Consider the following 25,010-nt stretch of genomic DNA (forward strand, 5'->3'; position numbering starts at 1 on the left):
TCATCCCAATGAAAGTTGCCTGGTTTTCTGTATCCAAAGATGGCAGACAAAGTTGCAGCGAGATCAAGACCATATTAACTGTGTTTTTATTGGGAAGGTATTGTCCATCACGAGCGTGCTCCTCCAGGCCAAACAATTAATAAGGAGTTATACCTCAATGTTTTTCATCATTTTAAAGATGCAATAAGACAAAAATGGTCACAGCTATGGGCAACTGGTGATTGGCATTTTCACCACAACAACATACCTGCTCACGCATCATGTCTCATGCCAAGATTTTGGCAAAACATCAAATCTCCCAGGTGACTCAGCCCCACTATAGCCCAGATTTGGTGCCCTGTGACTTCTGGCTTTTCCCAAAACTAAAATCACCTTTGAAAGGGAAAAGATTTCAGACCCAATAAGACTTAGGAAAATCCAGTGGGACAGCTGATGGTGATTCCAATGAAGGATTTTGCAGAGTGTTTTGAATAGTGGAAGAGATACTGAGAGAACAGTGTGAGGTCCCCAGGTGCTTACTTTGAAGGGGACTGAGGCACCATTATCCTGTGTACAATGTTTCTTGTATCTTGTGTGTTCTTCAGTAAATGTCTCCATGTGCCATAGTGCATGGCTGGGTACCTTATGGACAGATGCCATCTTGTCCTCCCTTAAACTTACAGATAAATTTTAAAGATAAACCACTCCATTAATATTTTGTCCCTCCAATAAACTTTCTTTTCTTTTTATTTTTCTCTTCTTTGTCATCCAGTTTCTCATTTTCTTCTCTGTCCCTCTCTTCCTTCCCTCCCCGTTTTCTTCTTTCCTGCCTTACTCATTTTTCTTTTTCATTTTGCCCTTAAAAATGCCTATTAACTCAGTTCATAACTTTATGTTATGCATTAGATAGAAATGATCATGTGTAACTGGCCAGGCTTAAGGGTTGCTTTTTAAAAAATTGAATTTAGATGTTTACTTCTCAATTAATATAAGCCCTAGCTTTTCACTAGTACATTCATTTAACAAGTATTAATGTCTGTTTTATTCCTGTGGCTATTATATAATATGATATATTGAGTTCTATAATATAGTTATGAATAACAGTATAAAAATCCAGAGGAAAAGTAATGAAATGAACTTGGTCTGCAAGGATTGAGAAAGCCTTCACCTAAAAATCTAAATGTGAATCAATTATAATTTGATTATAATTTATACTCCACATTCAACATTTCCTCCTTTTATAAAATATAAAATGATTACCTTATAATAAAACCAAAGAATGAATATATTTATTTATGTTTTTTCATAATTTTACGTATTTATTATAGAAAAAGTTCTAAATCTTTTATTACCTGTTATAAAACAGGGTCACCCATTGGTCGTGCCTGTCGTTGATCTTTTAAAATACACTGTTCATCCATCCATTCATCCTGAGCACACACAGGCCCAGCCCTGCTTGCCATGCCTGAGAACCTGGCTCCCTGGAACAGGACCAGTGGGGCCTCAACAAAAGTACCTATAAGGACTGCAGTAAGCTGGCCCAGAGCCACTTCAGCAAGATCTCCATGGCCAAAGCTGTTGCTGATGTTATTAGAACAAGCCTTGGACCAAAAGGAATGGGTAAAATGGTTCAAGATGGAAAAACCATTCTGAACCAAATGCAGATGTTAGATCCAGCAGCCAGAATGCTGCTGGAGTTGTCAAAGGCACACGACATAGAAGCAGAAGATGGTATCATATTGGCGGTCATCATTGCTGGTTCTCTCTTAAATTCCTGTACCAAGTGTAAGGGATTCACCCAGCTATAATTTCTGAGTCATTCCAGTAGGCTTTGGGAAAAGGTATTGAAATCTTGACTGACATGTCTCAACCTGTAGAACTGAGTGGCAGAGAAACTTTGCTAAGTAGTGCAACCACTTCATTGAACTCAAAGGCTGTCTCTCAATATTCAAGCCTGCTTCTTCCAATGAGTGCAAATGCAGTGATAAAAGTGACTGACCTAGCCACGGCTATTAGTGTAGATCTAAGAGATATTAAAATAGTTAAGAAACTTCATGAGAGAATCAATGACTGTGAATTGGTGGAAGGGCTGGTTCTCACTCAAAAGATGGCAAACACCGGTGTAACCAGAGTCAAAAAAGCTAAGTTTGGGTTTATTCAAATTTGCTTCTCTGCTCTCAAGCAGATATGGATAATCAGATAGTAGTTTCTGATTCTGTCCAGATGGACTGAGTGCTGAGAGAAGAAAGAGCTTATATTCTAAACTTAGAGAAGCAAATTAAGAAAGCAGGACGCGATGTCCTTCTCATACAGAAGTCTATTCTAAGAGATGCTTTTAGTGATCTCACATTACATTTCTTGAACAAAACAAAGATTATGGTGGTTAAGGATGTTGAAAAAGAAAATATTGTATTCATTTGTAAGACAGTTGGAACCAGGCCAGTTGCTCGTATCGACCAGTTCGATGCTGACATGCTGGGATCAGACGAGTTAGCTAGGAAATCAATTTAGATGGTTCTGGCAAACTGCTCAAGATTATAGGCTGTACAAACCCTGGAAGAAAAAAAAAACAGTTACAATTGTTGTTTGTGCATCTATCAAACTGTTATTGAAGAAGCTGAGTGCTCCATTTATGATACCTTGTGTCATCCACTGTTTAGTGAAGAACAGAGCTCTGATTGCAGGAAGTGGTGCTCCAGAAATAAAGTCAGCCCTATGGTTAACTGAACATTCACGAACATTGAGTAGTATGGAAGCCTACCATATTCATGCTTTTGCAGATGTTTTGGAAGTCATTCCATCTACACTAGCTGCAAATGCTGGCCTGAATCCCATTTCTACAGTAGCAGAGTAAGAAACTAGCATGCATAGGGAGAAAAAAAACCACAGGCATTAATGTCCAAAAGGGTGGTGTTTCCAACATTTTGGAGGAACCAGTTGCCCAGCCTCCATTGGCTTCAGTTAGTGCACTGACACTAGCACCTGAAATAGTCTGGAGCATCCTGAAAATTGTTGATGTGGTAAACACTGGGTAATCTGGATAGCACTGCTGCCTGGTAACACCATGGCCACTAATAATGTGGCTGGAGAGGTAGGAAGATCACTGGGGGTTCTTGTTGCTTGAAATATTGTTTCCTCTATGAATTCCTGGGCCTGGTCTTCCACTTTATATTTACTTGAAATTGTACTGACACAGTTTAATGAAAATAATATTAACTATCTGACTTCGAAAATAAAGTATGTTGTTAATGTCAGCATTTATAAGCAGGCTTTACTAACTGACCTACTAGTGCGATCATGTCTTGGTACTGATTCCCATGTATAATGTGTATCCTTATTTTTCCCTCAAAAGTTTGGGCAAAAATGTACATTATACATGGCAAAATATGGTACTTTTAAAGAAGTTCCAAAACACATTAAATATATCTAATGTTTGATTTAAACTTTAACATTTTTGTTGTGTTTCTTCTAGTATAGAGATGGTTTCCATGGAGCAAATTTAGAAAGCGTTTTTAAATAGAATGGTATTATTAGATTTTTATCAACAAATTTATTTTTTCTTTCATTAAATACATCTAATGGTTTAGTCTTCAAAAAATACCTAGATAGACATGCTGACTCGTGTGACTCAGTTGGCATCATCCTGCAAAGTGGAAGGTGACTGGTTCATTTCTCAGTCAGGAAACATGCCGAGGTTGCTGGTTCAGTACCAGGTCAGGGTTGTGTAGGAGAAGCAACCAATCACTACTTCTCTCTCTCTTTCTATCCCCATTCCCCTTTCTCTAAAAATAAATAAATAAAATATTTTTTAAAAATACTGTGAATGAATTTCCAATGATATATTCTAGCTGCAGAATAATTTTTTTTTATTTTGGTACAAACTCTGAATTAGAGAGAGCTAGAGACAGGTCATCATATCACAACTAGATTTTTTTGATCCCTTACTAGTAAACTTGTTTATCTTGCCTGAAATGCCTCCATTCACCATGATTCCATAGATGACTCTAAAACCTGACATGTTTGTGCTCATGCTTGATGTGGCAATGTGCTTGTTTTCCATCTTAGACTGTGATGTCAGCGGTGCCAAAGTCGAACTGAGCCCTCCACTGTGGCTGCTGTCCACAGCCAAGGGTGGGGTGACTGTGGGAGTCAGCAACTGCCACAGTTCCTTCACTGACTGATGTAACCTTCTTACTATGCTGATTTTTCCATTCTTACCGTGGCATCGATACGATGCATAACATGCACAGGGAACCACATCATCACAGGAAAGAGGTCTGAAAGTGCCCAGCCTATTTAAGACACTGAAAGTACTTCAGTGTTACTTAAGAAAAGAGAAGGGCAGAAAGAGGTAGAGTCCAGATTTTATGCAGTTCCGAGTACTGTGCTAAGGAGTTTGGGGCATAATCTTCAAGTTCAAAGCAAAAGAAAAAAAAACATAAACCTGATAAAGCATTCCATGTAGGAATGGTAAGTTTGAGATTGTGGTGAACAACATATATTTTCTTTAACAACTCAATAAAATAATCTGGGCATAAATAGGAGGAAAATTCCCATATTAGCCACCCCTTCTTACCCCACTATCTCCAAGGAAGAAGTAGATATTATCCTCATCAATTCTCAATCCAATATCCTGACTTTTACTGAATTATCGATACATACTCTCCATCTTCCCATAAAAAGTGGCAGTCCTTTTCCCTTGTATTGCTTTGTTTCTCACCAGAAACCACCCAAATTCCAAGGTGCTAGTGTGTATCTGACAATTCCTGAAGACTCTAAAAATGGAACAGATAGTTCAAACAGTGACTTTGAATTGAATATTACACATCACTATTCTAAAATCCTTCAGTCTCATCTCCAGAGGACTCTTCTCTTGGCCATATCACTCCAGTTTCTTGAGACTGGCTGTCTATCCAAGTCCATAGTTTCAAATTGCCAGTATTCAACACTGAATGCCTTTAATTTCTTGAGCAGAGTCTTTGAACTCTCTTCTCATTAGCTGTTCCTCAACTTATAGCTAAGTGCTCTTTGCACATCCAAAATTGCATTAAAGGCTTTCATGAGCAAGGTCCATCATGTAGAGACTCCAATCTCCAACAGCACAAATTGAACAAATTTACTACACATGTAGGGAAATGTAATATTCGATAGAAGTATCTTTGCAGGTTATTGTAGAAAGGATGGGCTCTTCGATAAATAGTGTTAAAGAAAGTGACTGTGCATATGAAAAAAATAAAAATCTCTTCCTTCACCTTATGCCATAGGCAACTTCCATTCCAGGTGAATCAAATTCTTAGGAAAGATAGATGTTTTAAATTCTTAGAAGAATATGTAGATATATTTATGACTTTGATGTATGAAAACATTTCATAAACAAAATATTAAGAAATGTAACCATAAAGGAATATATTAACAAAATCAAATATATCAAATGTTAAGACTTATCATTCATGAAAAAAACAAACATTATTAGGTAACTGGAGAAGATATTTGCCATACATATAGATGAACAAAAATTGGTATCAATAATCATATTTTTAAAAACTCCTGCAAAAGAATAAGTAAAAACCAAATAACCCAAACTAAGTATAGACAAAATAAATAAATAGGCACTTTGTGAAAGGAAACACACTGGAAAATAAGTATATGAAAGATGCTCAATTTCATTAGTCATAAAGGGAAAGAAAATCAAGACTCCAACAGTATATACTTTTTACCTTAATTATATTAGCAAGATTTTTAAAGTATGGCAATATATTGAATAAAATATTTGTAAAGATGCAGAGATTTGGAATTCATACACTTCTAGTGAGACTGTAAATTGGTACACACAATTTGTATAACATTTTCTTTTTTATTTATTTAATCTTTATGTATTTTTTCCATTACCATGTAGTCCCCTTATACTCCCTCCACTCAGCAATCACCACCCTGTTGTCCATGTTTGAGTGCTTTTTTTTCTTTTTGCTCAATCCCTCCACTCTCTAACATTCCCCCACCCTAGCTGTCATACATTTTCTTATTTTCATGTGAAATACACAGATTACAGGCCATGGGGAAATTTACACATCTGTACCAGTAGGCATGCACTAGAATGTTTATAGCTGCATTGTTTGCAAAAGCAAAGGACTAGAAACAAACAAAAGAATAGACTCTAACCATAGCAATCAGTCTAGGCAAATCTCAGGCATTGTATGTAGTGGGAAAAAATCAGAAGACCTCCTACCATTTAACACATTTTTATAAAGCTCAAAAATGGATAAAATTAAACAGTAATAGTTTACAAATATACATAGGTTAAATACATAATAGCTTAATACAATGTAGAAAAGGAAAGGAACGTAGAAGCAAAACTTGGTGGTAACCGTAGAAGACCATAAAAGAAGTTGCAATTGCATTGAGAATGCCGTCTTTTCCTAAATGAGTGGTAGCTTTATCCTGTTTGTTTCTCTTCTATGTTTAATAACGACACTTATGTTACATATGTCATAGTCAGAAAGTATTATTTTTCCTCTGTATTCCCAGAGAACACTGTACTTCTCCCAGCATCCCTGGGAGAAAGGGGGGCACAGGTGACATAATTTATACTATGCTAGTGTTAAAACCCTCAGCCGCAAGAACAGATCTTGGTCTTTATGGTTGTTTAAGATTTGTTTGTTAAATAGATTAATGATAAGAAAAGTGAAGGAAGCAAAAAAATTCTAATCATACTACTTTATTATGATAACTCCTAGTTTTGCTTTTTTTTTCCTTTGGCCTTCTGCAAGACAAAATAATAGATTATAAAGCTATTTTGTTTGAGCACTTAGCAGCAACCATAAGGGAGGTGATATAGTAAACATTAAATGACAATTTTTAAATTTTATATTAAGCAATAACATTGCTGTGTCCTAAGAGGCAATTAAAAAAAAAAGATTTCCAGCCATGTTTATTCTGTCTTTAAAAATAAACACATGTATATTCATTCTGTGTTTAAAAATAAAGCAGCATGGATATTTTTCTCTAAAAAATATCTCACTTAATAGAAATTAATTAAAGTTCAACTTATCCTGTATATTTGTTTTTATTGTCTTGAAATCTAGTTGTTTCCATTGTCTTGAAATTTCATTGTTTGGCAATGAGCAATTAAAAATATTACATGAAGTCAATGTCCTAGATTGTATTTCAGAGATATGACAAATGACAACATAGACTGGCTTTCCTCAGGTAAAAGGGAGCTGTGAAGTCTCTCAAAGAAAGCACAGCTTTTGGGATATAATTTGCAGTACATAGTTCTTGAGTAGAAGGGTAGAGAGTGAGTCTGATGATATTACATGATTATCCAGAAAAAAAAGAAAAACCTCAAAATTATGAGGAAATAAGAATGAGAACATCTAGGCCATGATGAAAGATGAATTTATAATTGAAAATGTTTATCACCAAAAGGATAGGAAATAGTTCCTTTCTTAACACAACAGAGTTAGCTAGATGATAACTGCTAGATGTAGCAAAAACCCTTAGAGAAAGTCAGATGTGAAACTGTGTATTCCCCTTTAATGGCAATCATGCTATCATCATCAAAAATCTTTTTACTGAAGTGTATCTGTTATACCTAATTGGGATTTTACACCCTTCTTCAGATACAGAGAGACATTACATTACAGTGGTAGTGAAAATACAAGGGTTCTTGAACTTTCCATTTGATTTTTATGTTCTGCCCATTACCACCTATGCTGTCTTGGGCAAGTTATTTCATTCCCTAAGCCTCTACTTTATCATCTATAAAATGTCAAATAGAAAACAATTAAGCAATGTTAGTGGCTTTATTCATCTAGCACTTGAATTAATACTACCATCTCATCTGGAATTTTAGTGGATCTATGACAAAATAATAATTTCTTTTACAGGTTGTAAACCATAGTAGGCAAATAAATTTTATTATTGATCATGATTTAGCCAACTATTTGTTTGATATCTACTATAAATCAGACACTAAACATGAATAAAATTGAATAATCCACACAGTTTCTTGTAGTTCAAGTATAAGTCAACATAAAATATTGTATTTTCATAACAAAAGAATTTAGTTAAGGAGAATTGTATACCTTACCATGGACAAAGATTAAAGAAACAATAAGAGTACCATGTCTACACACCGCTACCATAACTCATAAGTCATTGTAAAGTAATACATTCATCTTAAGTATCAGAAATTCAACCTTTAGAGAGTTTCTTTTTGATTTCACGATTGATAGGACTAGTTATTTGAGAATATTTTAAGTAAATCACTTGTTTCTTGTCTCTTGCACAATGGCATTTAAATTCCTTAGTATGTAATACATTTCTCAGGGGTCTATACCTGCTTTCCATTCTAATCAGTTCTTTCCCTACTTCCTACACTTTACAGTCTAAATCCAAAAGGAACTTCTGTTGCTTCTGCAGCTTTAATATGTTTACTTCCTCGTGACATTTGCTATGCCAGAACCGCATCTGGGTTTACCTATACATTTGCAAATTCTTAGATTTTATATTTCTAACTCCAAGTTGAGATATTTTTTCTTACTATCCCACATCCCAGATAGTGCTCATTCTGTCTTCTCTACCACTTTTCTATCCTATGAGCACTTCTATTGTTGCAATTATCATTAAGTTTTACAATTATTTATTTTGATATTTCTCCAGCTAACCAACAAGCCTCTAAAAAACTGAGTCCATGTTCTATTCATCTTTGTATATTCAGATCATGTCTCTTTCATGTAGGAAGTACACAATAAATATCAATAAAACTAAATTAGAATAGTTTTGAAGATTCCTAAGTATTAAATAAATTTAAAATGTGTGTAAAAGGTAGTGATTTCTGGCCATGTCACTGATGATTAATTGATCATTTTATAATCAATTCAATAAATATTTAGTGAGTATCTACTGTTTGTCAAACATAGCACCATTTGTAAGAGATGAGTTCTTGTTCTTGTGGAGTTTACACTTGAATGTAAATAAATAAACAAACATATAAAGTAATTCCAGATGGTTATAAGGAATAAGAAGAGAATAAACAGGGCTAGTGGTAGGGTATAACAACATTACACAGGGTGGTGGGGAAGACCTTTGAAGAAGAGATATTTTAGCTGAGACTTTAGTGTTGAAAAATAGTGCAGATGAGGAACAACAGACTTGAAACCAGGGGAAAAGCCCTGAAGTAAGACTAAGCTTGTGGTTGAACAAATAGAGAAGAAAAACAGTATTGTTGGATTTTAGAGCACAAGGAGACAGAGGTCTAAAACAAGAGTTCAAAGAAGTCAGTAGGAATAGATCATGAATTTTTGTTTGTTTGTTTATATAAGTTTGGGTTGCATTCTCAGTGCAAAGGGAACCCCTTGTTATGTTTTAAAGGACCATCCTGATCTAATTTATGTCTTTGAAAGATATATTCAGTTGGTGTGTAGTAAAAGGATCAGAGGAAGGAATTGATGGAGGTAGGGCAAAATAAAAAATGAAGAAATGAAGCTAGTTTAAGGTTAGAGCACTGAAGATGGACAAAAATAGATATGTGATAGGGCTGGACAAATGAAGGATAAAATAACAAGAAGAATCAAGAATGTTTTGGAGCTTGAAAAACTAGATAGATAGTTATAACATTAAGCAAAATGGAGAACACTAGGGGGGAAAAATAGCCCAGAGTGGCATATTAAAGCTTCTGAGATAGACCAAGTCCAGGGAAAGCCCTGGAGTACCGTTCCTCAGCTACTACCAGAAGGAGGCAGGCTAACGATACCCCTTTTGTGGGGTATCTCCCCACAATTTTGCCCTATCTGGGATTTCAGGTGTTTCCGTGTTTCATCTTGTTTTTCTGTGTGTTCAAGTGCTTCCAGCAGAGGGTCTGTGAAGGCCAGATCCAGATGTATGTAGGGTGAGGGGTCTCTGCAAGGGCACATCCAGGTAGCATATTTCCCAGCAGGCTTTGGGACAAGGCTTTCTTCCTGTGAGGAAAAGAAGAAATTCTGTACAGGGAGGGAAACTGGCCCTAGCTGACTTCTGGTTGCTTCTGCCCCTTTTCCCTTAACTTTGCTGATCAGTTTGTGGTTTTTGTACCCACGAAAGTTCCAGGTAGTTTTAACAAAACAAAGGTTGTGAGGTTATTTTGTTTTTGTTTTTGTTTTGTTTTGTTTTTGAAAATGAGGGTGGGGATACTTGAAGGAAGTCCCCTGGGAGAGAGCTAGGCCACAGTCCCCAGGTGTTTTAGGCATCCTGAAGTACTGGATTGTCACAGGACCCTCCAAGGAGCCCAATGAGGAAACTGAGGCCCAGGTAGGACAATGGAGTTCTGAGTGATTGAGGCAAATTCAGACACCCCTTTCTATACTTGTCCCCTCTTCCCCTGCCAAGTACTGGAGAGAGATCCTACCGAAAGGCCTCCTTGGGAACAGTCCCACCTAGGAATCCCAGGACCAAGAGATAATATACCAACTGTGGACCAAAGACAACAAAAATCCATTTTTAGGATAAGAAAGAAAAAAATAAACCATCTGTTCTTGACATATTAAATTTGGTATACCTCTTAGCCAAGCAAAGATATAAACTAGACAGAGTTAAAGAAGGAACACTAGATATGTATAGTGCTTGTTGCTTTGAAATCCTGGAATTTATGCTCATTTTATGGTGAGTTAGCAAATTCAGTAATTTAGTAATTGATGCTTTCACCACATACTGGTGAGACAATAGCAAACAAGACAAAGTCCTCTACCCTCAAAGAGCTTAGATTCCCTTGAGGGAAGACAGTAAGCAAACAAATAACTATTTTTTTAAAGATGCCTGTATGCTAAGGAAAAGTGAGAAGAACTTAGGATGCTAACATAGAATAACATAGGGTGCTATTTTAGTCAGGGTGGTCAGGAAAGGCCTTTCTGAGGGAGTAACACTTCTGTGGGCAAATTTACATCACAGGTATTTAATGTTTTATGTTTATCCCCAGTAAAGATCCTCTAACTCAGGCAAAAGAAGAGAAAACTTTATGTTCATACCTCAGGATCATTCTTAAAAAGTTGGCATTACTTGGATTTATCAGTGGTTTATTTAGCATACTTTTTCTTAATATGAGGTCAGTTCACTAGCAGATTTTGACAAAGGCTAAAAACTATAAGATAATTTTGAAAAATATGAATTAAGGTCCACCCCCCTAAATTTTTCTCTGTTAAAATTTTTCCTTTTTTGAATTTTTGTTTTACTAGTACTGCTCTGAAAACTAGCTATGTTAGCTAACATACATAGTAGTCATTTACTGTGCATTTATAAGCTTTCATCTTAGACTATAATCTTCACAAAAGGAGAGTTCATGATTGAGTCATATCTGTATCTCTAAGACATCTAGAATATTATCTACCATATGGTAACCACTCAATTAATAAATGACCCATATTAAGTCTTTAAGTGGCAGATTACATTTTCATATTATTTAATTCTGTAAAGCAGAGACAATTGTTAAAAAGTCACCATTGTTTGTATATATTTTGGGGCTTTGTTTAAAATTTTTAATCTACCTGTAATCTCTCATCTATAATAATATTAACCATCAATAACAGGAGTATAATATGAATGCATAAGTAAACACAGCTCATTTCCTTACACAGCCACATCAAAATTACAGCTAAACTATAGAACAACCATCACTCAAGACCATCAGAAATTGAGCTGAATGGAAGTCCTACAACTACAGAATTAAAGAAACCACATCCATCCAGGCTAGTAAGAGGGGCGGAGACACAGAATTGCAGATACGGGGAATGGTCTGGTCCCACATCCCCGTATGGTGTATAAAATTCAGGAGGGATATCTCAGGAGCAAGGAAACCTAGTCCAATACCAGTAACCCCCAGCTGGGGATTCTAGTGCCAGGAAGATAAGTCCCCACAACTTCTGGCTATTAAAAAAACAGCAGGTATTGAGTCAGTGGAGGAAGCTGCTGGATTTCCAAGCAGTTCCTCTTAAAGACTCTGCACACAGACTGACTCAGACTCACTCCTTCTGGTACTCCAGTACCAGGGTAGCAGCTTGAAAGGCACCAGTGGCATATGAGGAGGGACTGAATTGTCTGGCATAAGAGGAAGAGCAAGAGCAAGAGCAGGGACAGCTTCCTCCCAGACAGAACAGTGAACAGAGACCATTGTTGCTTTTCTGAACCTTCCCCCAACAGAGCCACAGAGACCATAGGTGATACCATATCTGAAACTTCATCAAGCTGGCCTCACATTACCCCACCCTGGTGATTCCCTGGGGTTACTCCCTACCCAAATGACAAGCCCACCCAGCAGTTAACATTAGCTTTTCCATATGAGTGGCTTGCCTTTGCCCATGCTTTACATCTTCCTAAATCCTCTCAAACAAGCAATAGCTGACCTCAGTGAGCCCCCAGCACCTATACATCTTACTAAGTGGCCCCAGGCCCAGCACTAGCAGCAGCCAGCCTAAGTTCACAGCTTGGCTTCACCTGAGAACCTCCAAGCCCAGCACAAGTAGCAGCCATCTCAAACTGCTTTATAGCTCATGCAAGGTGGCAGAACATAGGTGGGGGCTGACCTTAGCCAGCACCACTGGGAAACCCCAGAGCCTGTGCACCAAGTGGAGACCACATTGGAGCACCACCACCCTGCCACTGCACAGCTGATCCTACACAGAGGGCAGAGGTTGGTGGTCATTGATCACAGTCAGTCTTTACAGTTGATTGGCCTAGTTAAATCCCTCCCATTGACCTGCCAACAGCAATCAAGGCTCAAGTACACAAGAAGGATATAAAGTGCATCTTGAAACCAGTTTGAGTGATAGGGAAGGCTGTGCCAATGGACCCTACAGGAAACCTATTACTTCAGGCCATGCTACCAAGACAGGGAGTCATAGCACTTCTACATAATACATAGAAATAACACAGGGAAGCTGTCAAAATGAGAAGACAAAGAAACATGGCCCAAATGAAAGAACAGGTCAAAACTCCAGAAAATAAACTAAAAGAAATGAAGATAAGCAACCTATCAGATGCAAAGTTCTAATCACTGGTAATAAGGATGCTCAAGGATTTTAGTGAGGACCTCAACAGCCTAAAAAATCCAGTCAGAAATGAAGGATACACTAATTGAAATAAAGAACAATTTACAGGTAATCAACAGTAGACTGGATGAACATGAAAATCAAATCAGTGATTTGATACATAGGGAAGAAAAAACAATAAGAGGAAAAAAGAATGCAAAAAAAATGAATATAGTGTAAGGAGCCTCTGGACAACTTCAGGCATTCCAACATTTATATCATAGGGCTGCCAGAAGTAAAAGAGAAAGAGCAAGAAATTGGAAACCTAACTAACTTTCTTAATTTGGTGAAGGAAATAGACGTACAAGTCCTGAAAACATAGAAAGCCCAAAACAAGATGGACACAAAGAGGTCCACACAAAGACACATCATAATAAAGATGCTAAAGTTGAAAGATAAAGAGAGAATCTTAAAAGCAGCAAGAGAGAAGAAGTTAGTTACCTGAAGAGGAATTCCCATAATACTGTCAGATAGTTTCTCAAAAGAAACTTTGCAAGTTAGAAGGATTGACAAGAAATATTCAAAGTCATGAAAAGGGGGTACCTACAACCAAGTCTGCTCTACCCAACAAAGATATCATTTACAATTGAAGGGCAGATAAAGAGCTTCCCAGAGAAGAAAAAAAAAAACTAAAAGAGTTCATAATCACCAAACCATTATTATATGAAATGTTAATGGGACTTATTTAAGAAAATGAAGATCAAAACTATGAACAATAAAATGGCAACAAATACAAATGAACAATTGAATCTAAAAAAAATAAACTAAAACAAGAGGAACAGAGATAGAATCATGGATACAGAGAGCATTTTGATGGTTGCCAGATGGGAGGCAGGTTTAGGGAAAAGACTGAAGAGGTGAAGGGATTAAGAAGTACAATATGTAGTTACAGAATAGCCATTGGGATGTAAAGTGCAATATAGGAAATGCAGTAGCCAAAGAACTTCCATATGACACATGGACAGGAACAAAGGTGTGGAATTGCCCGAGGGAGTAGGGAATGCTGGGTGGAAGGAGAAAAAAGGGGTAAATTGAGGCAATTGTAACAGCACAATAAATAAAATATAATTTAATAAGTAAAAAAAAAATAACAGAAGAGGTATTTCAACAAAAGTTTCTAAAGGAGGACTCTTGAGAAATTGGGGTGGTGGTTGAGGTTGCCCCTATAAGGCTCAGCTGGGGAGCTTTTTCCAATTTTCCAAACTCCTCTTCTCTTCCTCTTTACCGCCCCCCCCCCCAAAAAGATAACACCTTTAATATAGGCACTTCAGCAGAGCTACACCTCATCCTAATGAGTTTCTTTGCTTTTCTGAGCCACTATTCCTGACAGAAATTATTCCCTACCAGTTAAGTGTTTTGGGTCTAGAGAAAAATGTTGAGAGACATATTGTAAATTATGTTTAAATATGTGATTTATTTTTGCACAGTTATCATTAGTTCCAGGCAGCAGCTTAATATACTGTGGTAATATTATAAATAAGCTGAATGAATTTTAGAAAATTATCACTGCCAAAAAAGACTGTCTTGGAGCTAGTAATTGGTCAAGTGCTTTTTACCATGTTCTCTTGGTGACATCAATATTATCTTCACAAGATAAACCATCCCTAGAGTAATAAACTTTATGTTACAATTAAAGGCTGATAAATTGGAAGCCTGCAAATTCAGTCAACTGTGAGTATGAAGACAACCACACTGTTTGCATTCTATATTTCTCCTAAAGACTTGCTGGACACCCACACGTCTGACGTGATTAGAACATACAAACAGTGTATTGCGAATTTCAATGTATTAAACCTAAGAAATGAGGTGGAAGTAGAACTAAACTTTATCTATTTTTAAAAAGTAGTATTTTTTCACAGTTTACCTCCATTTTTTTCAGATTATATGTTAATGGAGTACTTGTTCTTTGTCTAAACTTTTTTCCTTTTTGGGGTCTGATTGACATTATCTTCCATGTTCAGTTGGGCATAGTGTTGTGAATGTAAATTCATAGTGATAACTTGTCAAAATCACATATTGTATTAAAGATTATTGTTTTCCAGTACTTCTTAAACCTAAAAGGTACTGAATGTTACATAAGATTTGTTGTTAACAAACCAGTGAGATTTTATATTGCTCATTACACTGAGGACTTTAACTGGAATTTGACTCACTGAAATACCTCAGGGAAGTTTTATCGTTTTTCCATAATCTCTTTCTGTGTATCATTTGTCACATTACCTTTCCATGCATCTTAATATGAAATCAATGTCTCCTCTAATCTAATCCATTCTTAAATTTCAGCTAAAATACTCTACCACAGTAGTCTTTTCATATATGGATAGAGTACCCATTGAAATGCGAGAAGTTAAAACCAAGACTATGTCAGCTATAGACTCTGGGAAAGATATTCACAATCTGTGTTTAACCACAGGTTCATCAAAGATTTTGATATCCATTCTTTTTGACATTTTACATTAGTATGATATTTTTCTCTAGATACACACAATGATTTCCCATATGGATAAGATGACAAGAATAGGCCTTCTGTTTTATTTTGCATCCTTTAGAAGTTATATTGTTACCTTTTCTCTCACATTATTTAAATCCTTGGTGGATTGGTCAAAAATACATTAGAATGATTTAAAAACTGAAATAACTTTACATCCTCCGAAAGCCTAGGCTGAGAGGGGTATTAATTTCTGTGGGACATGTTTAGAGCTGACCTCCTCTCTCTCACAACTTTTTACTATTAGATCTAGGCAGGCCTAGGAGGAATGAAAATCACCAGGCAAGAAAATGGCACCTTGGGAAGCTGCCTGCAGGGTCTGGGGTCTGCTTATCCAGCATAACAGGATGCAGCTTTCACCCAGCAGCCAGCTCTAACCAATCAGACTCTGACACCCTAACTGCAGATTTTTAAGTTTAAAATCTAAGTAAGAACAACCAAGCGAGTCCCAGCCTCCCTTGGTTGGCTCCACTTTGCCCCATGAGTCTTAACCTTCCTTGGTTGTCTCCCCAACCTCCCTTGGTTGGTCCCACTTTCCTCTTAACCTCCCTCAGTTGGCTCCACTTTCCCTCTTATTCCCCGCTAATAAACCCTGCTCTCCTTAGCTCACTGCATCCCTCTGGTTTCTTGAGCAACTCCGACCTAACAATTACAATGATAGAACTACTACTGTCTTTCTCTAAAATGGGGGAAAATCTTGGCAAGAGAGAAAGGTTCAGATCCTAATCCAAAGTAATCAGAGTAATTTTAACAGATGATTCAGGAATTAGACTTGTAAAAGTAAACATTAGACTACTGTTCTCTTATTGTGTTTGAAGGACAATGATCATTTCATTTCCCCAAAGACAGTGTTGATAGGAATCTCTTAGGAAATGAAAACTTACACTACTGAAATAGCCTTGTTAAACTTTAGTTTATGATTAAAACCCCGAGGTTCCAGGGAAATAATTGCTCCTTGCAGGTGGACATATTTACAGGTAAGCATCTTAGATATTCTACAAATCTCCTTACTTTAAGTGGAAACTAAAAATCAGAGAATTTTTGAAACTTTTTCTTTCTTAACTGAAAGATAGGTTTCCAATGTTTTTATCAACTAGAGTTTCCTCCTATCTTAGAGATGGTATTATATTTTTCCTACTTTGTTTAAAGATATCACATCTATGTAGTCTATTGCAAAATGGATTATAAATGGATTGCTCTTTTTAAACTTATTTGTATTGAAATATAATCCATACACTATGAATCCACTCCTTAAAGTATGAGATTCAGTGGGTTTTACTACATTTACAGTGTTGGGCACCATCACAGTTTTCAATTGCAGAGCATTATAATCACCATCCAAATAAACCCAGAAACCAATTAATGGTAACTCTCAGTAACTCTTTATTCTATCCTCTCCTCTCTCCTGGAAACCACAAATATCCTTTTTTTTTTCTAAGATTTTTTTTTTGAGAGAGAGAGAGGGGAAGGGAAGGAGAAAGAGAGGGAGAGAAACATCAATGTATAGATGCCTCTAGCATGCCCCCCACGTGGGGACCCAGCCTGCAACCCAGGCATGTGCCCTGACTGAGAATCAAACCGGTGACCCTTTGGTTCACAGGCCAGCACTTAATCCACTGAGCCACACCAGTCAGGGCCACAAATATCCTTTCTTCATCCATGGATTTGCCTATTCTAGACCTATGAATGAAAATGGATTCATACAATATATGGCTTTTTGTGAATGCTTCTTTCATTTAGTTCCTTTCATGTAATATTTTCAATGTAGTGACAGGCACATTATCAGTACTTTATTCTCTTTTAGGTGAATTATATTCCATTGTATTAACATATCTCATTTTATTTATACATTCATCAGTTGATAGATATTTGAGTTGTTTCCACCTTTTGGGCTACTATGAATAATACTGCTTAAGCATTCACATACATGTTTTATGTGGATATATGTTTTTCTCTTCTCTTGGGCATATACCTAGAAGTGAATAGATGGATTATTCTTATACACTAGTTTCAAATTGAGAACTGACCAAATTATCTTTGAATATACAGTTATCGAGGGTATAATGAACTTGTCATTTACTTAAGGAAGCAATAGCTCCATTAGTCACTCTTTACAGATGCGTGAATAGGCACCTGAAAACTGATTAACAATCTGTTTTGTCTGCAAAGACAGAAAATAATTCAAAATTAGAGCAGTGCATGATTGTATGTTTGTGTATAGATTCTTTTCAGTTCTTTCTAACACCTTATGTATAGATCATTGCTTTCTTTTTATGTAGCTATGGTCAGCATTTCACCATAACAAAAATAATCAATAAACCAAGTATAAGGGAGTAAAATTACCTCAAAGTCTTCATTTCTTAAATGGCAATTAAAGAACCACCCAAAGAAACAGTCATTCGAGACAGCATTAAAGTGTTGTGAGGATGTGGAGAAAAGGGAACCCCCATTTATGGGAGTGCAGATTGGTGCAGCCACTGTGGAAAACTGTATGGGGTGTCCTCAAAAAATTAAAAATAGAACTGCTTTATGACTCAATGGTTCCACCTCTGGGAAGTTACCTGAAGAAACCAAAAACACATTGGAAAGAATATATTCTTTCCAATAACCTGCATCTTTCCAATAACAGCATCTTCATTACAGTGTTATTGACAATAACCAAGACTTGGAAGCAGCCCAAATGCCTATCAGTAGATGAGTGGATATAAGAGCTGTGGTACATTTACACAATGGAATACTACCCAGCTGTATAAAAGAAGGAAATCTTACCTTTTGTAACAGCACAGATGGACCTAGAGAATGCTTTGCTGAGTGAAATAAGCCAGTCAGAGAAAGACAGATACTGTATCATTTCACTCATATATGGAATCAAATGAAAAAAAATGAACTAACCACACAAAATAGAGACAGATTCATAGATAAAGAGCAAATTGAAAGATATTAGGGGTGGGCAAGAGTGGCGGAATAGAGCAAATAAAGAAAAATTCATGGATAACACCATGGTGACTGATGGGGAAGGAGAGTGGGTCAGGTAGAGAAGGGTAAGTGGAGATAAATAGTGATAGACGGAGACTTGACATAAGGTGGTAAATGCATAACACTGATGATGTGTTGCGGAACTGTGCACCTAAATCCTATATAATTTTTTAACCAGTGTCACCCCAATAAATTCAATAAAAAAGATAAAATGCAATGATAACATTAGATTGCTATGTATTAAACTATTTCTTATGCTTATGGATTTTATAATTTTAAAAAGATTAGAAAAGCACCAATGAGAAGAGTAAAATATTAAATTAATAAGTAATAAATTGATAAATTCATACAGTGTTCTTAATTATAGTATATAAAATGATTGGTTAATATTTTCAAAGAATATTTAATGAGATGGAAATCACACAATGTGATATTAAGTATAATAGAAAATTGTAACCAAAAGCAGGTCCAGCTGCCTTCTGCAATGAAAGCCAAACTCATGAGAAAGGTGCTGGTGAATAAAAGAGGTTTATTCAAGTGCTGGCTTCCTGAGAAGATGGAGGGCTTTCTTCCCAAAGCCCATCTCCCTTCTCGGTAGAGGCAGAGGTTTTTGTAAGGAGGGAGAGGGGAAACAGAATGGAGAGATCAAGGGGTGGGAATGAGAGTTCTCCACTAAGGGGACTGTGTGCAAGTCAACACAGTCTGTTCAGATACCTGGTTGAAGATCAGCAAATCTTCCCAAGCTGGAATGTCAAAAAGCTGGAATCTGTATCTTCTGAAGCTAGTTCTTAGGATTGTATGCAAACATGCTGTTTATCTACAAGCTACATATTAATCAGGGTCAGCACTTACAGAAACAATGTAGGAACAATGGTGCCGTGGGTTACAATTTCCCACTGTTACAAAACCATACTCTATAAACAACAAATTGACTAACAGTAATTCCCCAACTTTTTAAATAAATATACAGAGAACATAAATGTTCAAAATGTTAAAAGTGATTAGCATAGTAGTTTTCATTCTGCTGTATGCTTTCCGTGGTTTTCTGAATTATTATACAATTATTATGAATTATAGATATAATAAAAAATAACTAATTTCAAAATTGTTCCTTTTATGCTTATTATTATGTTAACCAGTCAATTCAACAAAACCCACATCATTTTCAAAAATGTATTAACCAACTCAAACATTCAACTGCACATAGATAACAAATCTCACTGAGGATCGTTCTAGATATTTATGGCATAAAATAGGGACATACAATTTTGTAAGAAAGGACAGTGTGTACACCCCAAACCCAGAGTTTCCAGTTGCTGAAACATGTTTCCCAGCCAGACTTTTGGTTGTCACCACTTGAGGGACTAGGGGTTGCAAATGGGGTTGAGTAAGTTGGAATCAGGGATGCAGCCCAGTGTCCTATCATGGACAAAACAGTCCCTGAGACTGAAGAGTTATGAAACTGAAATTTCCCAGGTTGAGCAATCCTGATTTGATCATCTATTTTTTCAACAATCAATAATTTCATTAATTTACATGCCTTAAATAGGCAACAGATATTAAATATTTAAAAGTTTTTCTTAAACTCAGAATTCTGAAATAGAGTCTTCACTGTGAAGTTGATACTTATGTAAAAGGTAAACCCATATTATATACTTTACAGTTAAGTAAACACGTGATACTAAGATTAGAGCTGGTGTTATTTAAAGTTTCTACAATAAAAAATGGACGTGAAATTTTGACATTCAATATTGTTTAATAAAAATTGTGAAATAAATTAGTTTGGGAAAATAGCATTTCTGTGCCTCAGTTTCTCATTGATACTATAAGCATGCAGATTTATTTTTCATGAAAGTGATGGTATAACACTAATTTAGTACACATCTACTAGGGATTTTATATGGAAATTACATTCATAGAGCTAGTCTGATATATTGTTTAATGGATAACACAGGTCTGTATTCCAAGGCTCTTTGTTTTGTTAAAAAGTGACATAAATAAACTGACCACTAGCAAAATATACAAAATTATTTTCAGATAGGATATAGGCAGTAATAAAGTATGACTAAAAATTGTTTATTGTACAAAACTAAGATAACAGTAAAAATAACAGGGTGAGAATCTGTTGTGACCCATAACCCCAAAACTGAAACTTACTGAACATGAGTTAGAGTAAATTGTTCTTATCTGACACCAAGTCTCTGCAAAGAATAGACTTGTCTTAGTTTTTCAGCCTTTCACTTCCTGAGTGCTCACACACCTCTGCTTTCAGGTTGGGGAAGGGGTCCTCTCCCAAAAATGAAACCAAATAAGGCCTTGTTCCACAAAGGGGCCTTTGCTCATGCTGTTTCTTCTTTGCATAGCCCAATCTGGCTCATTTCTGTTTAAAAAACAAGTCCCAACTCTGTCTACCTGTCTATTTATATAGATTCCCCTCTGTTATTCTTCTAGTGTGGTTCTTTCATAATGCTTGAAAGTTTGTAATAATATTACTTGTTGTAATTGTTCAGTGTCTGTCTTTGATACTCTGACACTGCCAGGGGTGACTTTGTCTGTTCTGCTCACTCTGGTTCATCCACTTTGCAGAAGATTGGTACCACATGGACTTGGTTGAATGTTTGAATAATTTTGGAAAAGGGAATCAAACAATATGCTTAACACCGATTATGTGCCATGTTCCCAGCTGTGTGCTAATGGTTTATTAGTTGGAGGCACAGACTAATCTCTTTCTCTGAGAGACTTAGAGACCAATGGTGAGATGGCCAGAAACCCTGCCAGAGTGTGGAGTTCTAGAAATATAATAAAAGCTACTTGGGTGGTCAGAGAAGAATTCCTGAGAAACTAATGTCTAAATTTTAACCTGAAAGATGGATAAAAATTTTCTGGATGAAGAAATGTCCATATAGAATGTTCCAGGCAGCAAAACTCTCTCATATAATCTCGGAGGCTAGGCACATGGTATTGCCATTTACTCCCATAAGGAATACGAGAAATATAGCTCATATTCTGGGCATGTTTCAATGCTTAGTCTTGTATAATTTAACTTTGGACATCAAGATAGCAATATTTAGTTGGAAGCTGGATGGGAGATCTGCAACGTAGGAGAGATGTCTGCGTTGACGTTCGTGGGTTTGAGGCATTGTCAAAGACAAAGATGGGAACTGAAAAGGTACGTAAAGATGAGATCTCCCAAAGACAGCATGCAGACTGGGAGAAAAATGGGGGCAAGAGGAAGAGGAACCAGCAGGGATGGAGAGAAGAGGAATGTTTCAAGGTCAAGAGAGAGTGGTGTTGCTAAAGCTAAGGTAGAGAGAGTTTCCATGCCAACCACTTTGAGCTAGATAGAGGTCACATTCTTGGGAGACATCAGGGATTGATTTGACACTTAAGAAGTCAATGGGATCACTAAGAGGGCTAGCAGAATGCCAGCATTATGGTAGGATGAAGGACTGAGCAATATGAAATTAGAGGCAGTGAGTAAAGGTAATTTTTTCAAAGGTTGGTTGTGGGGGAGGCTGAGAGGAGAAGTCAGCAGTTATATAGAGCCATGAGGGTTATTTTCAGAAAGGTGGAGGAAGTATGCCCTTTAGCTTAGAAACAGCCAATGAAGAAGGAGCAGTTGAAACTGTAGGGGAAATAGAGGATATAATGAATGGAATAAAATTTTAAAGGATATTGGTTAAGTGCAGTGCAAATTTCATAATGTGTCCACGTAGATTAATTTGTTAAATGCTTACAATAATACTTTTACATAGGTCTTTTTCTTCTTCCTGTATAGATAGGAAAAATGAGATTCAGAAAATTTCAGTAATTTCCTCAAAAGCAAAGCAGAGATTTGAAATCTTGTCTGTCTGTTTCTAAATTTCATGTTTTTTCCCACTAAACACTGCTGACAAGTTAACTGCTCCTCAAGCCTCTGCTCTTCAGCAATGGTTACATTCACTTGCAAATTAGACAACATTGAAGTCAGGAAGACAAACTGTCCTGGCTTATTTTAAGTTACAGCATCTCACTATTTGCTCCAGAACTAAGGAAATAACTAGATATCAGCAGTTTAAAAAAATTGTCCATATAGATTCAATCATTCCAGAGACTCAACTCAAAGTGTGGTGGACAGGCTGACATTGTCACCTGGGAGCTTGTCAGGAATGCATATTCATAGGCCTACCCCAGACTTACTGAATTAGAACCTCTGAGGGTAGGACTTAGGGAACTAGGTTTTCACAATCCGTCCAGGTCACTCTGATATGCACTCAAGTTTGAGAAACACGCATAGCCTGATCGTACTCAACTTATAGCAGAAGAGTATTTGTCTGAAAACGCTTTTTTAAAAAGCAATTATGTACTTAATAAAGATTTCACAGTAAAGTTCAAACAGAGCTCAGATGTATAGGATCATAAATACTATCAGAATGTTACACATGGAAAGTTATCCTAGATGAATTTTTATCAGTTCCTATGTGGTAAATATTAGGGAACCAATTATAAATAGATATGTATATTTAAAATGTCACAAACATATAAAATTTTTAAAGTTTAAATAATGTGAATGAAACAAATAGAATCACAAATTAAAGTCACTAATAATTGCTTTTAAGAATACAACAGCTTTTCCTGGAGTTGAAAGACAGTAGCCTGTATAAAAAAGAAAAGTGTCTCCCTGCTCAGAGTTAACGGCACCTTCATATTATGGCATTAACTGGTTACAGAGCTGCCGTTCCTGAGAGCAGACCAGACTTTCTGGTGTATTTTTTGTCTATTCCATTTACTTTGTCAGTGAGCAGATGATAGGTTTGGGGATTTAAGTTGACTGTGAACTGTACTATAGTGTGACATTCTTAGTTATTTAACCATGTGGGAAAAAAATGAGTATCTGAAAAGCATTGTTATTTTAAATTACTATTAGCAAGATTTTAAAAGAAACACAATCTAACTAAAGTTGAATACACAAAAATAGCGGGGTCACTGTGGAGTATACTGGCCAGCGGTATCCATCACAGCTGCGGATACTCATCATAACATGAGAAAAACATACACACGGACAACTGAGTCCTGTGGGGAAATAGGGATGAAACAGGCACTCTCTTTGGTGGAGAACGCCCTTTGGTGGAGAACGCCCGAGCAGGCTTTTATTGGGTTCATTTACACAGGAATTCAGGTAAAGCTCATTACTCATTGCCAGGAAGTAAGAATCAAACAATAGATAACAAAGAACTCTGAGGGCCTATTTTGAGTCAGGGTCAGATAGCTAAAGAGCTGTAAAACTTTGAGGAACAAACTTACTTCTTCCTTGGACCCTTATCAGTTAATTGAGAGCATTCTAAACAAAGCAGGTTTCACAGGATTTTACATATTCTTTCTTAGGCCTAATCACCCCGGAAACCCACCTCTTCCAGCACAGGGCTGCACCACCCTCCGTCATCGTTTCAGGCTTAGGTGGAGCAAAGGAAGTAAGTCAGCCAAGAGATTAGGAAATTTCCTCACAGACAATGAGGACTCAGGCTATGTCAAAGCCAAGAGTCCATCACCCCCTTTTACTGTAGCCTTCAAAGTCCTTCCTTGGGGGCCTCCCATGTGATCGTGCCTGTCTTAGATTGTTCCCCCCTTGGGGAATCTTACCCGTCATTGGCTAACTGACCAATCATTGGGGGCCAGGCAGGGTGAAGTAAAAGGAGCAGAAGTGTCGCTCCTGTCAGGGAGGTAAGCTTTTGTCTCCTTGCTAGCTTTCGGTCCAAGGTTGTTCCCTCAGCCTTAGCCTTGGTGGGGGTTATAGCTTCTGATACCAGGCAGGGCGATTCCCAACAGGTCATTGAGATGTTTTCTTTTTTTTTTTTTTTAATTGTTCAAGTACAATTGTCTCCATTTTCACCCCACCATGCTACCCCCTCCCCACCCATCCCCACCTCCCACCCTTGAACCCACCTCCTTTGGCTTTGTCCATGTGTCCTTCATACATGTTCCTTGATGGCCCTCCTCATGATCCCCTATTATCCCTCTCCCTCCTTGTCTCTGATTACTGTCAGATTGTTCTTTATTTCAATGTCTCTGGTTATATTTTGCTTGTTTGTTTGTTTTTTTTATTAGGTTCCACTTATAGGTAAGATCATATGGTATGTCTATTTCCATATGATGGAAATGAGAGAGAGCAATGAAGACATGGTCATTTAAGCTTAGGAATTAGGAGTTTTGAAAATACCAAAGTTATCACTTTGATTCATTTATTAGAAATCTCTTAATTCATTCAGGTACTTGGAAATAATTGTCAAAAAATAAGTGTGATGGCTCCAAGAAAAAGAGGTTATCACTACAATATGGAAAGTAATATATGGAAATTCCTTTCTGGTTGTATAAATTATTTCTTTAATTTTAATTTTAATTTTTATTAAGCCAAACTTCTCCACTCTATGCTTCTCTATCAATAAGTATTGATAATAATTCAATGTAGAAATTAAAATGAAATATAGAAATTAAAACTCAAATTTTAAGAAACTAATTTTAATATAATTTCACTC

General features: G+C 36.7%; 1 protein-coding gene and 1 pseudogene across 3 annotated transcripts in view; both read left to right on the top strand.

Moving 5' to 3' along the window:
• MAGI2 (membrane associated guanylate kinase, WW and PDZ domain containing 2) overlaps positions 1–25,010 on the top strand; it is a 1,408,091-nt gene that overhangs the window by 555,166 nt on the left and 827,915 nt on the right. The gene's annotated exons all lie outside the window — the stretch shown is intronic.
• Positions 479–3,206, top strand: LOC114507901 (annotated as a pseudogene).

Source organism: Phyllostomus discolor, chromosome 10 (assembly GCF_004126475.2).
Source record: "Phyllostomus discolor isolate MPI-MPIP mPhyDis1 chromosome 10, mPhyDis1.pri.v3, whole genome shotgun sequence".
NCBI classification, from domain to species: domain Eukaryota; kingdom Metazoa; phylum Chordata; class Mammalia; order Chiroptera; family Phyllostomidae; genus Phyllostomus; species Phyllostomus discolor.